This window comes from Gossypium arboreum, chromosome 4 (genome assembly GCF_025698485.1).
Source record: "Gossypium arboreum isolate Shixiya-1 chromosome 4, ASM2569848v2, whole genome shotgun sequence".
NCBI lineage: Eukaryota > Viridiplantae > Streptophyta > Magnoliopsida > Malvales > Malvaceae > Gossypium > Gossypium arboreum.
Window position 1 is genome coordinate 113,360,905 of NC_069073.1, and position 12,432 is coordinate 113,373,336.

Sequence of the window (12,432 nt, forward strand, 5' to 3'; positions counted from 1 at the left end):
GAAAAGGTTTGTAAATTTGAATGAAATTAGCTATGTTAAACATATTTGAATTGAAATGCAAATGTTCATGTGATAGCTTTATTTGTATATGGTTTACTAAGCTTTTAAAGCTTACTTTGTGTGTTAATTCCATATTTTATAGATTATCGAAGCTAGCTTAGACTCTGGGATTGTCGGGAAACGTCATCACACTATCGATCAACTAGTTGGTACTTCTGAAGCTTCGTATATATGGTATATGACATGTATAGGCTAGTTTCATTTTGATATGTTTTGAGTCATGAATGTAGCCATTAGATTTGGCTTACAAATGATGTAAATGTTGGTGTGAATTTGGCCATTTAAGTTGGCTTAAGTTATGTGTTTGATAAGTTATTTATGTGATGTATATAATGCCTTATATGTTGACTTGTTTGGTATAGTTATATGGTTGTTATTTTAATTAGTTGTAAATGGGAGTATTAAGGCTGGAATAATGGTATGTTGTGACTTGATTATGTGATATTGAAATGGTAAGTCTTGTAGCTTGAAATAGGTGATAAGATGATGATGAAATACATTTAGAAGTTATGCAAGTTTGATAGTTTTGGCATGATTGTGGTTGAGAATTTAAGCAGTGAAATGGTTGATTATGAAATGACATGAATTATATGTGATTTGGTATGTTTTGGCTGTCTATATATGCAATAAAATGATACCATTTTGATGGCTAGGTGAGCATGAGAATAGGGTGGCAAATTGACTTTGCAAATAGCCTAATTTTGTCCACACGGGCGTGTGTCTCAGCCGTGTGCGACACACGGTCATGTTATACGGCCGTGTGCCCCCTGGGGTACCCTTCGATTTAAATTCAATATACCCTACAGTTTTGACACGGCCTAGACACACAAGCGTGTCTACTGGCCATGTATAACACACGGGCTGGCACATGGGCATGTGGTCGGCCGTGTAACCCAAGTCAGTAACCCCCCTTAGATTTCACACGGCCTGGTACACGGGCATATCCTCGGCCGTGTGATGCAAGGCAGTATGTATGCCCTGTTTTCACACGGTCTGTGACACGGGCGTGTCTAGTAGCCGTTTGAGGCACATGGCATGTTCACACAGGCGTGTGACCCTGAAATATTAGAAAATTTTCTATGTATCTCAAAGTTTGTGAATGTTATCGGTTTAGTCCCGAACCACTTTTAAGCATGTTTTAAGATCTCTTAGGACCTTATAAGGGACAAAGTGATTGAGATGAATGGATTATGAATATGATTGCATAAATGTTTGTAAATGTGATGTATTATACGGTAATGCCTCGTAACCCTATTCCAGCAACGGATACGGGTTAGAGGTGTTACAATGGGAGTGGGTATTTATAGTGAAGGTTGGTAGGTGAGTTTACTAAAATGACATGTAGAATCCCCCAATATACTCCCTTGTTTGGATGGTTTGGTAACCCAATTGTTTACCAGACTACTTCATCAATTAATCCATCTTCAATTGGATCAAATCAACTTCTTCATGACCCATTTTGCATGTGTTTTCCGTCCATATAGAGTGAATTTGGGCATGTCCATGTAACTTTATTTTATAAACAAATCATGCATAATTTCATTGGTCCAACTGCATTAAATAATATTAAGATTAATATGTAGCATAAAATAATTAAAGTATGCAAAAATTTAATGCAAAATAGCATAATATTACATTTTTCACTAAATCATTCCCATTATTGAACTATAAACAGAATTCACTCAATTAATGATCAATTACTCAGAATTAATATTATTTTTAAGTAAAAAGGTGCCAAAAACAACTATAAAAGCTTTATATAAATTAGAGTTTACAGTACTCACAATCCTATGGCATGATAACTATATTCAATGGTTTCAAGATATCACAAGGCCAAAATCTCCACAATTACACATATTTACTTATTGTTTTAATGCACATAATCTCATTCACAATGCATGCTTAACAGATACATATTTCATTGCAATTTAAATGCCACAATAGTGCTCATTGAGAGATCATATATTAGACTTCATACGTGTGCATATAATATCAATAAATCACATATCACACTAATGTATTTTTACATAGTAACTGTTGCATTAGCATCCTATATCACGACACATCTTACTTAGGCATGAATTTTCATCAAGGCAAAAAGTATAGGAAAGACTTACTCTCCGAACTTAGGATAGGGTTTTAGGCTAATCCTAAGCTCCCGATTAACACTATGAATCGTGCATACTAGCAGCGACTCTGGAACATTCACCAATCACGCTTCCGCTTACTAGTCAAAAGTTCAAACAAGCTTCTCCTTACTTTTTGTCTTACTTGTAGGGGCTCTTGATTGACCTGACACTCTTTATTTGTTGGAAATGACAATCTATAACTCCAATTCGGATTTGAACACAAGAAGAAAAATAACAAGATTGGGGAAAAAAAACGTGATTTTCTTTTGCAATTGGGGGTTATCTTGGTGTTTGGGAAGCTAATAAATTTGAAAGGATGAGTCAATTTCGAAGGAAACTCTCTGATTTAGGTTATGGGAAATTTTTTGAATGAGTTTAGGTTTTGAGAAGGAAGAAGATGGTAGGTGACTCCATGTAGGAAATACATTTTCAAAAATTGGGCAATTTGCCCTATTGGGCACTCTCTATTTCTTCCCTTTTTCAATTATATTCTAACTAAATTAAAGTCCATTGTTTTTTCAATTAGACATCGTAATTGAATTTTTTTTAAGTCAATTAAAACCTGATTATGTTATTTTAATACTTTAATTAATTATTTACGACCCTAATTTCAGTATCTGACTCAAACTTTCGATTTAATAACTGAATTCTATTAACTTGATTTTCGAGATATGACATTCTAACCCAACAGTGATCCAAGATGTCGCAACAACAAAGGCACCATTCTCTCCCCTTACGACCACTCCAAAGCTTATCTTTGTGGTGTGCATGTTATATCAAAAAGTAAAATGGTCATTCTATTAAAAATTGCATCCATTTTTATTGTTAAGTGTTGAGATGATTGACAAAGCAACCAAATAGTGACATGTGGCATGCGACGTGTGGCTCATGCTGATGTGGTATTATTTTTTAAAAATCCTAAAAATAAATATTTTGTAATTATTAAAAACCATATAAGGATGGACCTTAAAAGTTATACAAAATATAAAAATACATAATACGCATAGGTATCTTCTTAATCGAGTTGATATTTTAGTTAATCAAGTTGACCAGTTCTATTTTATTAATTTCTTATAATTTTTAACAAGTTTTATATATAATTCAAATATATATATATATACACAAATATATACAATAGTATCTTTTCATAATAACTTATTAATATTTTAAAAATTAATACTTATTCATAATTTCATATAATTCTTAATCATTTAAATAAATTTCTATAATTTTGTATGATTTTTATAATTATTTAATAATTATTTAAGAAACCACTCTAGAATGAATCTGGATAAATTGTTGTCTAAGATTATTTGAATATGGACAACCATTTGTTCATGTTCATTCTAAACGTTGTTTTTTAATCACTCCAATATTTTTTAAAAAATAATTTCTTATCATTTCTAAATAATTTTCTATAATTTTCAATTATATAAAAATACATCTAAAACAAACTTGAACAACTGTTTGTCTAGGATAAATCTGGACACCACGTATCACTATCTAATTGCTCTGTCAACCACGACATAATTTAAATAGTAGAAATGGATGAAATTTTTAACAGAACGGTCAATTTGCTCTTTAATGTAACATATGTGAACTAATTTATCTAATTTTTTAGTAAAGAGGTAAAATGTAATTTGACTACTAGTATAGGGGCCTCATAGTACTTTATTGCCACTCATCATTTAATTCCACGTCCCTTAAAATAATTTTTTTTGAAAAAGTCAAATAACGCTTAATAGCACAAATGGATAAATTTTTTAATAGAAATATTAGTTTGTACTTTTTTTTAACGTACATGAATTAATTTATTCATTTATTTAGTAGAGGGGACAAAATACAATCTGAGTATCCATATTACTTTTACTAAAATTTAATTCTTCTTCATAATTTTTTTCCCATTTTTAGAAGAGAATTTTAGTTAAAAATCTTTTGTCCTACTATACTCACTTTTTTTAACAAGTTCCCTTTTTTGCTGACTTATTGTTCGATGTAAAATGTAGTAACGGCTCCAATGTTTATGGACATAGATCATTGCCACAAATCTTTTGTGTACCATATAATAATCAAAATTAAAGTATTTTATCCGCTTTTCACCAAATCTTAAAATGATTTTCTTTTTATTTTCTTTTATTTTTTTTATGGACAAAACAGTCTTCAAAGTTGCCAACTAGGAAAACGTGTTAAATAAGCATCACACATCAAATTGTTCTGCTACACATTGGGTGGCGAGAAGAACTTCAGTGTTTTCTTTTACCTTTTGATGAACTGATTGTCTTCAATTTTTTTTTTTTTTAATTTGTAGAAATACTTTGAAATGCTTGGCATTACTCAATGAAATATTTCTATTAAAAAAATGCTATTGATATTAACTTAAGATGCACTTTTATTCATGAGATTATTTCTCTTTAAAATAAAATTACTATTGGGACAGAAACATTCTCTCTTTCATTCTTTTCCTCATTTGCATTAGTTCTCATTTTCTAAAATTTGCACACAAATCAAAACCAAGAATTTCTACGAGGCCAGCTAAACGACATGTCGTAGATTCGATCCCACTTCTTCTCGTTGCACTCATCGCCCACTGCTTTGGCTATCTTCAAAACCTCCTTTTTGGTCTTTTCTATTCCATCAGCCTCCTCCACTGCCTCAACCAGACCACTAATTTTATCAACGATGCCGGAGTCATAGGTTCTAGCCTGGTTAACCTTATCGTACTCGTGGAGCAACTCAACTTGAATAAGGTTTTTCATATAGATACTATTACGAGGGAGGAGCTTCCAATTTTGTGGTATGATGTGGTGTGTTTGTGCAGGATAAGAGATGAGGAACATGTGAGGAAACTCGATTGTTGTCACGTATTTCATAAGGATGGCTTTCACGGTTGGCTTCACCATCTCAAGTTTTATTGCCCACTTTGTCAATCCCCACTCAAAATCGATTGACAAGTCTATTTCACACGAAACCAAGTTAGTGACCATTTATTTACCTAGTTTGCACTTTGTTGATTGGATGGGTGACGATGACAATGTTAGAAACTATTTTGGTGTTATACCTCCTTATATTTTCTTCTTTTAGTTTGCTCGAAGTATTATATTAGATATTGTTCAAATTAAATATTGAAAACATCAATTTCATAAACTAATATATTAATATGTTTTGCTTGCAATGATAGGCTTATTTGGGGTGGATAAATGAGATTTAGAATTACTAAATTCACTATTTCTTCTTCTAAGACTTTATTTTTATAGATGGAGGTTCAACTGATCCAAAAAATTCCTATTGGTTTTTCAACCACCTCAAACAAACTAATTTGGCAATTTTCTAAAAATAGGGAATATGAGGTTCAAATAGAAATATTGTATCCTCTCATCATCTAGGCCTTTTCTTATTGGGGAATTATTGAGTAGAGTTAATAATAACAATAGTTGGTGTGGTGAAGCCTATGGAAGCTCCAACCTCCTCAAAAAAAAAAAAAAAATCTTTGGAGAGTATGTCATAATGTGTTGATGACCAAGGAAAACATCACAAAAAGGATTGGGCATCATGATTCAAGCTGCCCTCGAGATTATTCGGAGGCAGAAACATTGGAACATATCCTTTTTTCTTTCTATCCATATGCTAGAGCAACATGGGCGGCATCAAGTTTGAAGTACTCTCTAAGACGAGAAGGTTTTGGTATCTTTCAACATTGGTGGCATGAGATAATATGAGATTTCCTCAGTATTGAAGCATTTAGTTCAACAACTCTGATTGCTAATCTTTATTGGTCTAAATGGAAAACTCATGTTTGGTGGAAGTAGTTCCAATCTGATTGAGGTCTAACATGGGCCTATAGCTCATACCTTGAGTTCCTTCGAGTCATTCTGAATTGAACACTACGAAGAAGAGCAAATCTGACTGAGGTTTCATGGCAGTAACCTGGAGAGGGTTGTATTAAAATCAACTATAACACTTTTATGGTCAAGGATAACCCAATATCAAGTACTAGCATTGGTTTGTCGAGACTCAAATTCTAATATCATCGTCAGGATTAATCGTCAATTCGTTCTATTGAGGTGGCTGAAGCGATGACAATCAAAGAAGCATGCTCTATCATTGATCATAGAAATTGGTCTCAAGTTTTATATTATCAGATAGCAAAGCTATTGTGGATCAATTTTTTACTTCTAAATAGGGGATTTCCTGGAGACTATTTTCTATTATTGATTCCATTAAGACTTTCCTTGCAGCTAATTCACAAGTTCAATGCTCATTTGTTGGTAGGGAAGTAAATTGACTAGCAAACAAGGTGACCGTTTGTACTAGGAGAGGGACTTGCCTTCCTAATTGGATTAATCAAATCCGAACTGAATGGGGGTTTATTGATGTAATTTTCTCCCGACCTTCCTTCGTATCGGGTTTCCGATGAATAAAATTTTTTGTCAATGGTGTGAAACTCTTAAGGATAAATTACAATAGAGGTAGCTTACCTATAGATAAGTTTTTCATTTTGGTTATCAACTATAAAAAGTTTCAAAAAATCACTCAAGTATTCTTTTTTCTTTTTTTTCTTTTTTTTTTTGTCATTAGTAGTGTCTAACGAAATGCTGACGTGGACTGTTTTCTCACACCTGCTTATGTGGATTTTTTTAAACATAATATGTTGGATAAAACACATTAGTGAACAAAAATAATTAATTATAAATAAACACATATAAAATAAAATATGAACATAATTATTTATAGTTAATTTATCAAATATGAAAAGCAAATAAAACAATAATAAACAATTGAAATAAAGGAGAATTGAGGTTTTACGAAACGTTGAGGCCCGTGAAACACAGTTTCCTTAAGACAGATTCGGCCGCTCCTACGGTACTTGGATTAACGTTAGTCGAAATTCTCCCAAGATACAACAACAACAATGATCGAAGTAGTAGCACCTCTACCATAATCAATCGAATGAACAATACATTTTTCTATCGTTGGAATATTTAGAAAACATGAAAGATGAAAAAGGAGATTTTTGAGAACAACATAATTTCGGCAAGAGAAATTCTTAGAGAGTATGAGAGTGTGTAAAAACTCTTCAGAATCATGGCCTTTTATAGGCATGGAGAATGTTAGAATTTTGGAAAAATATCCCAAAATTCAAAATCTAAATAATGTGTAGGATAGAAGATATAAAATATATATATATTAGAAAAAAAAAGAAAGAAAAAATGATATACTTTAACAATTTGTTCTCAATTAAATCTACAACAAATTGGAGAACGGGCGTCCGTTACCATTAGCTAAAATTTGTCATTTTGAGGGTAACCAACCTAAGCTCATCTTTTCCCTATCAAATATTAATTAGGTATCCATAAATGAAATTTTGTCCACTTGTTAAGTAAAAAAAAACTATTTTTGGTAAAATAGGCTTAAAAAACCAATCCCCTTTTATAGTCCCACATCTTCACTTCTTAACCCCATTAAAAATGAAATCATCTACAAACTTAAGGGAGAAAAATGATCAGAATGGGACAGACTCAATATTAGAATGACACAAACCAACAACTAACTTTTTAAATTAATATTATCTTAAATCACAATATTGCATAAAATAATTTTGAAAAAAATGAAAATTTTCATTAAAAATTTCATTGAAAAATTCTTGAGAAACAACAAGCATGGTAGAATGGTGGTCAAAATCTTCAATTTTATTTTAGGGTATAAAAAATTGACTTATTTGATTTCTTAGTTTGTTTGGAACTTGAAGACAAAAAGAGGCATGAATGAGGCTAGATAGAGTGGTGGTAAGAGGCTTATTTGGTAATGGCAACTTGAGTACATTAAAGGGGTTGGATGTAAAGAGAAAGAGAAGACTAGAATAGTGTGGTGGTAAGAGGCTTGTTCGATGACAAGGGATATGTGAACAAAGACAAATGGCAACTAAGGTGTAGTTTTTTTTTTTTTTTTTGAAAAATTTTGATTTGATTATGAATAAGATAACTTTGAAACATGAAAAATGTTTGATTTGGGGTTAACCAAGATTTGAAGGGTTCTATTATAATTAGCTTTATAAAATTTTGTTACATAAAATTACTGGGAAATTATATGGGCATGATGTGGAAATTAGGTGGCAAATTAACGTTTGAGTTAATAGCCATGTAGGATCTTTCGGTAAAGAGTTAATGACCACTTACCAAAATTAAAAAAAAAAATTGATTAATTTGGTGATGATTTTATAACTTTTTATAGCTGGTGATAAACAAAAATTTATACATTGTAAAGAGACACGAGCATGGTTGAATGACTTTTATTATAGTTTACTGAACTTTTAAAATTAAAAAAAGTTTCAAAAAGAAATGACTTCTAACGAAATTTAAGAAAAAAAAAACATTAGTGACCTTTTTTTTTCCAAATGATGTTACTTTTTCGAAAAATTCTCATTGAATTTACACCTTAATCCCCACCTTTTTTATAGAGAAGGAAAAGAAAACAAAATGCTAATGACATAAGCGCGTGCGGAACAAGATCGAAAGTTGTCCAAGTTATAGATTTGACCTAGAGCTCTAGACAAATTGTCGGAAACTTGATGTTCGAAACATCATGAAATGAAAAAAAAATTGAGTTAGATATAAGACTTAAAAGACATCAAATAAACTCAAGCAATTATGAAAGAAAGAACATGTAACAGCCCAATTTCGGTGAAATCGAAATAGTAGTTTCGGGACCACAAATCTGAGCCAAAAAAATTTATTTTATTTTTCTTTTATGGTTCGTAATATGATACAAATTTCATGTGAAAATTTTGATAAAATTTTTTTACGGATTATGTGTTTAATTACGGGAAGGACCAAATCGCATAAAATGCAAAAGTGAATTCTAGTAGCTAGAAGGATCAAATAGCTATGGAATTCAAAAATTAAGGTCCTTATATGGTAATTATACCATTAATAAAAAGATAGTAGATATATTTGGATGATTCATCCATGGAAAATTAGAAAAAGGCTAAAGACTAAATTGAAAATCAAAATAATTAAAATATGATAAATTATTAAATAGAAATAAAAATCATTTTTATCATCTTCTTCCCCAAAATATGCCATGGAAACCCTAGGAGAGAGAGAGAAGAAACTTTCTTGGCCAAATTGGATCTAGATAGACCAAATTCGGAGCTAGAACGAGGAAAAGAGGGAAATGTCAGATTAGTAGATTTTACGTACAAGAACATTTGTCGAGGTAAGTTCGTGTAACTAATTTGTGTATGTTTATATGCTTGAATTAAATGTTGCGTTGTGAATTGTATAAATATATATATATATATGTGTGTGTGTGTGTGTGTGTGTGTGTGTGACATTGAAATTGTATCTGACAAAGCCCGATCAACAATAATGCCCGAAAAATGATAAATGATAAAAATGTTACTTTTATGCTTGAAATGAATGTGGGATGTGTTTATTTGAATTATATGAATGTTATAGATGTATAAAATAATCACATGCCTGATAATGCTTGAAGAATGTTAAATCCTGTTTGAATAAATGAAAATTGATGGATAAATGTGATTTCCCTTATGGATTGAGGTCCTACATTTGTTGCTTACAGGATTTAGCTCTGACGAGTAATCCTTTGACCTCATTTCTGATAGGATTTAACCTGGATAGGTAATCTTGATATAAGTCCTCTCGAGCATATGTTATGGATTGGATTTAGCCCGGACAGGAAATTCAGATCAAGCTCTTTAAAGCATATGTCATAAGAAGGATTTAGCCTGGACTAATAATCCTAACTAAGCTCTATTGTGTATATATACATTGGAGACAGGAGTTAGCCTGGACTAGTAATCCTATTGTATACATATGTGGCTTGAGAGTGTACTCTCTGAAATAGTACCTTATAGGTACCATTGGATATGAATCGACGGATCCTGATTTGTACACCTCGAGTGTACTACCTATGTATCCATCGATATTTCAGATAAATTCAAAGTGTGACAATTCCAGACATGAGAAGATATGAATAACAAAATGAGTTATTACACGTATTCGTTTGAAATACAAGAAAATGATGATACATGACAAGTGGTATATGAAAGTATGAGATGATGATATTTGTACATGGAAATTATCTGATGAGAATGTTCATCCTTGATTATAGACTTGTACACCTTGAGTGTACCACTACTCGTGTGACCTTGATGTTTTGATGATATGAGTAAAGTTCTGACATGAAATAATCTGAACTCGATATGAACTATTATGAAATTATACTTGTAATGTAAAGAGATGATTTATACATGTTAAATGAATACATGTTGTGGAAAACATATGTCCATGGAAACTTCATTATTTTTGAACCCATATATGTTTTGATATTATTATGAAATATATGACTAACAAGGGCAATGAGTATATGTATAGGGCTTGAGGTCAAATTGATTGAATATGCCTTACATAGGTACCTCAAAATAGAATGAATGGTAAGTTAAGTACCATGTTATACGAACTTACTAAGCATTTTATGCTACTTAGTTTTATTTCCTTCTTTTAGAGTAAATCAGAAGCTCGTTGGATTGGAAGCTTGGCGGGAGATCACTCACATCCATTGGCCTTTTTCGGTACATATGGTAAATCATTTATGGTTATAATGGCATGTATAGGTTATATTGGTCATATTGGCATGTAAATGTAAATGATTATTGTAATCTAGCCCTTGGAATGGCTAGTGAGGTTTTTGTTTTGGTACATGTATATATGTATTTAAATTTATTTTATAGAGATAACATAAGTTTTTATTATTGATTGATTGAGAAAGGTGAAATGAGTATGCCTATAAAAAGTAAGTTTAAAAGCATGAATGCATGTAACAATATATCATGTTAGATGTTATAAATTGCTTGAATTCAATGCTTGGATTGGTTGGTATTTGTATATAAGTTTGGTGCAGGAATTTGGTATAATTTTGGGTAAGAAATGAAGCTAGGAATGACTTTATTTTGTCCACACGGGTGTGTGTCTAGACCGTGTATGACACATGGCCTAGTATATGGGCGAGTGGTTAGTCCGTGTGTCCCCTGCATCTTAAATTCGAGAAAATAGAATGCTCATAATTGAGCACATGGGCAGGGACAAGGGCGTGTGTCTCAGTCGTGTGCGCTACATAGCCTAGAACACGGACGTGTGTCTTGGCCGTGTGAAACCTGCACCTAATTTCGAAAATAATTAATTAACCACACGGCCTAGCACACAGGCGTATGGCATGGCCGTGTGCACAAGTCAGAGAGTTACATGGGGTCGAACACGGCCTGTAGCACGGCCGTGTCCCTCGGACCACATGGGTGTGTGTGCCCTATAACTTGGAAAATTTTTGAAATTTCGCGAAAAATTCTTAAAGTCTCTGATTAAGTCTCGGCTCGATTATAATGCTAGTATTAGGCCTCGAGGGTCCATTTAAGGGACGTTATAAATAATCTTAGAAAAAGAACAGTGATTGACATGATTTATTTGTAAATGTTCTGAAAGTTCTGGTAATACTTTGTAACCCTGTTCCGGTGACGGATATGGGTTAGGGGTATTATAGAACAAGAAAATCGAATAAGAATAAGGGATCTTAAAGAAGTCCAAGTTAGTTTATGAGAGAACTTGTTCTTGATGGATTCCAATTGAAATAAAGTTACCAAGATGAGAAAATAAATTAATAATAATAGATACTTATAAGAAAATACCAAAATTCGAATGAAAATTCAAAAAAAATGAGTAAGGAAGGTGAACCAGCCAAGAATAATGAAGATCCACTAAATTGAAGCGTATTGTGACCAATCTTGATGAGAAAATAGGTAGTTAATTCATATTTGAACAACGAAGCAAAAAAGATTAATTATTGAACTAAAAGAATGAAAGAAAAAGAAATCAAAGCACAAAGAAAGGGAAGGATAGCCAAGGAAGAGTCCAACAAGAGGTTGAATAGGGTCTCTTAGAAGAAATTAAATCATTCTTGAACCCCAAGAAAGCTTCCAAATAGATCTGAAATAAAAAAAATCAAAATATTTTATTATAATGAATTTTTAAGTCAAAATAAAATTGTTTTGTAACAAAAGAATTCTACACAATGAAAGAAGAGGAGATCTCCTATTGTTGAAGGTTTCTTGATGACTAATTATGAGAGAAAGTCTCTTCTTGGTTGTTTATGATTTGAAATTGAATCAAACAAAAGATTAGAATAATAATAGCAAGAATCGAACAATAAAAAAAAAAAAAAAAAAAAAAGAAGA